Source organism: Arachis hypogaea, chromosome 11, assembly GCF_003086295.3.
Source record: "Arachis hypogaea cultivar Tifrunner chromosome 11, arahy.Tifrunner.gnm2.J5K5, whole genome shotgun sequence".
NCBI classification, from domain to species: Eukaryota; Viridiplantae; Streptophyta; class Magnoliopsida; order Fabales; family Fabaceae; genus Arachis; species Arachis hypogaea.
The window spans coordinates 45,305,520-45,308,857 of NC_092046.1; the positions used below are offsets into that span (position 1 = coordinate 45,305,520).

General features: G+C 42.0%; 1 non-coding gene across 1 annotated transcript; it reads right to left on the minus strand.

Moving 5' to 3' along the window:
• Positions 1-1,319: 1,319 nt before the first annotated feature.
• On the minus strand, positions 1,320-1,423 carry LOC112725332 (small nucleolar RNA R71). Its single transcript, XR_003164447.1, has one exon. It is a non-coding gene; the product is annotated as a small nucleolar RNA R71 (small nucleolar RNA).
• Between the last annotated feature and the right edge of the window lie 1,915 nt (positions 1,424-3,338).

Consider the following 3,338-nt stretch of genomic DNA (forward strand, 5'->3'; position numbering starts at 1 on the left):
GATTTGAGAGATTGAATTACAAGAAATTGTAATTCAATCACTTAAGATTGCCAAGGAGATCAATGAGTGCATTGAATGAGGAAGAGATGTAAATGAGATTGATCCGGAGAATGCAACATCTCCTAAGCCCAATGAACTCCCCATTTCTGATCTTACCCATTCTTTTTAATTTCTGTCATTTACATTTATGAGCAATTCCCCCATTCCCATTTAAGATTCTGTAATTTACTTTCTGTCATTTTCTTTCCCGCATTTAACTTTCTGCAATTCACAACTCAATTTCTGATTCGCTCAACTAGAACATTCCTCTAATTAAAGTTGCTTGATCAATCAATCCTTGTGGGATTCGACCTCACTCTATTGTGAGTTTTTACTTGACGACAAATTCGATACACTTGCCGAAGGAAATTTATTATGAGACAAGTTTTCCATGCATCAAGTTTATGGCGCCGTTGCCGGGGATTGATTGTGCATCAACAATGATTAGATTGGAGGATAACTAGATTGAGCATTTTATTTTTGTTTGATTTAAATTTCTGTTTGAGTTATTTACTTCCTGTTTTAGTTAATTTCTTCCCTTCCCCCTACTTTTTTTCTGTTATTTACATTTCATCTCACTAACCCACTAACTGTTTGATATATTGCATCACTCACACTAACAGAAATTCTGACAGATATACTTTCTGCACCTATTCTCTTTGCTTGTACTTGTTGGTTGTATGACAGGAAGAAGAAGCGGGGCTTCAACTTCCTTTGATTCTGAACCTGAGAGAACCTTCCTTAGACTAAGGAGGGAAGCAAGAGACAAACGTGTAGTTGGTGCTGAAGAAGAGGAGGAACACTTTGAGGAATACTTTGAACTAAACATGGAAGAAAACATGGAAAACCATCATGAAGAAGAGGCTCACAACCATGGCGGAAGAGGTCGAGCAAATCATACTGGGGAGGATAGAAGAGTTTTAGGCTCTTATATCAATCCAAACCCAGGAAACTGTGGAAGTAGCATTCAAAAGCCAACCATCCATGCCAACAATTTTGAACTGAAGCCACAGCTCATCACCCTTGTGCAGAACAACTGTTCGTTCTGAAGAAGTGTCCAAGAGGACCCAAATCAACATTTAACCACCTTCTTGAGAATATGTGACACAGTGAAGTCTAATGGTGTTCATCATGACACCTATAGACTGCTTTTATTTCCATTCTCACTCAGGGATAAGGCAGCCAAGTGGCTGGAATCTTTCCCAAGGGAAAGCTTGACAACTTGGGAAGACGTGGTGAACAAATTCTTAGCAAGATTTTACCCTCCTCAAAGAATCAATAGGCTGAGAGCTGAGGTCCAAACCTTCAGGCAACAAGATGGTGAGACTCTATATGAAGCATGGGAGAGGTTTAAAGACCTAACAAGGAGGTGTCCACCTGACATGTTCAACGAATGGATGCAGCTGCACATTTTCTATGAAGGGCTCTCTTATGAGTCAAAGAAGGCCGTGGACCATTCATCCGGAGGATCTTTGAACAAGAAGAAAACCATTGAGGAGGCTATAGATGTCATTGAAATAGTAGCAGAGAACGACTACTTCTATGCTTCCGAAAGAGGGAACACAAGAGGAGTAATGGAGCTAAACAATGTAGATGCTCTGTTGGCCCAAAATAAGCTCATTACCCAACAGCTGGCTGACCTCACCAAGAAGATGAAGAGGAACCAAGTGGCAGCAATCTCTACTTCATCAACAACCCAAGAAGGAGTGAATGAAGAAGCAGAGGGTAGTCAGGAACAAGCCAACTACATTGGGAATTCACCTAGGCAGAACCATGATCCTTACTCCAAGAATTACAACCCTGGATGGAGGAATCACCCAAACTTTGGGTGGGGAAATCAACAAGACCAAAGCCTGGATCAAAGATGCCCAAATCCAAACAATTTCACATCTAGACCATATCAACATCCCAATAACAACACCTCTCCACATTCATATCAAGGCCAGAACAACACTCCTCAGCCTGACTTATCATCACTTGATGAAAGAATCTTAAGGATTGAAAATCTACTTGAAGGCATATGCAAGGATATCCAAGACAACAAGGTGTTCAAGGAGGAAGTGCGAGCCAGTTTCAAGAACCAGGGAGACATAATCAAGAGGTTGGAATCTCAAGTAGGATATCTCTCTGAGCAAATTCCCAAACCCACAGATGGATTCCCAAGTGACACAGAGAAGAATCCGAGAGGTGAAACAAAGAAAGTAAGATGGGAAGATTGCAAGATAGTCACTATAAGTGATAAGGAGATTGAGGACAAGCCAAGTAAGCTGTCAGAACAACCTGAAGATACCTTAGTAGAGGAGGTGGAAAAAGATTACCAAGAACCAGAAATCTCAAAACAGGAGCTGTTGAGACTCTATGCACCTTTTCCCCAACTGCTCAATGGTGCTGTGGAGAAGAGAATATACTCAAGATTTCTTGACTTGTTTGCATCTTTGCATGTGAACATACCATTCATCAAGACTATCCAACAAATGCCTGCATATATCAAGTATATGAAGGAGCTGCTTCCTAGGAAAAGCTCACTCAAGGGAGGCCAGACTATAGTGATGAACAAGGGGTGCAGTGCCCTCATTCAACCACAGTTGCCTACGAAAAGAAAAGATCCAGGGAGTTTTCATGTCCCTTGTGCCATCGGAGAAACAATGTTTGATAGAGCACTCTGTGATTTGGGAGCAAGCATCAACTTAATGCCCTTAGCCCTGGTGAAGAGACTGCAGATCAATGAGATATTGCCCACAGATGTGGTCATCAGGCTGGCTGACAAAACTCAAAAACAAGCAACAGGGGTGGTGGAAAATGTGTTGTTAAAGGTTGGGAAATACTACCTCCCAACAGACTTTGTCATCTTGGACATGGAAGAGAGTCACACTCACCCAATCATATTGGGAAGACCATTCCTAGCTACAGCCAGAGCACTCATAGATGTGGAGCGAGGGGAGCTAATATTGAGGATCCATGATGAACAACTCAGCTTCAATGTCTTCAAACTCTCCCAAGAAGCTGACCAAGAAAATAAAGAACCAAGCAATGATCATAATGAGAAGCTGGCAGAGGAAACAAGCACTGAGGCACCACCAACGCATCCAAAAACCCCACTGAATGATGAACAAGGCAAACAGCAATCGTCACAGCTCAAGGAGAAGCTGGAGGAACCTAAACCACCAGAGGCATGTGAAGACAACAACAAAATTCACTTAGTAGAAGAAGTCGCCAAGAGTAGGGAAGCATCAAAAGAGACAAAGAAGAAGGTACCAAAGGGGTGGAGGAACAAGAAGATCCCTACGGAAGATTTCTCT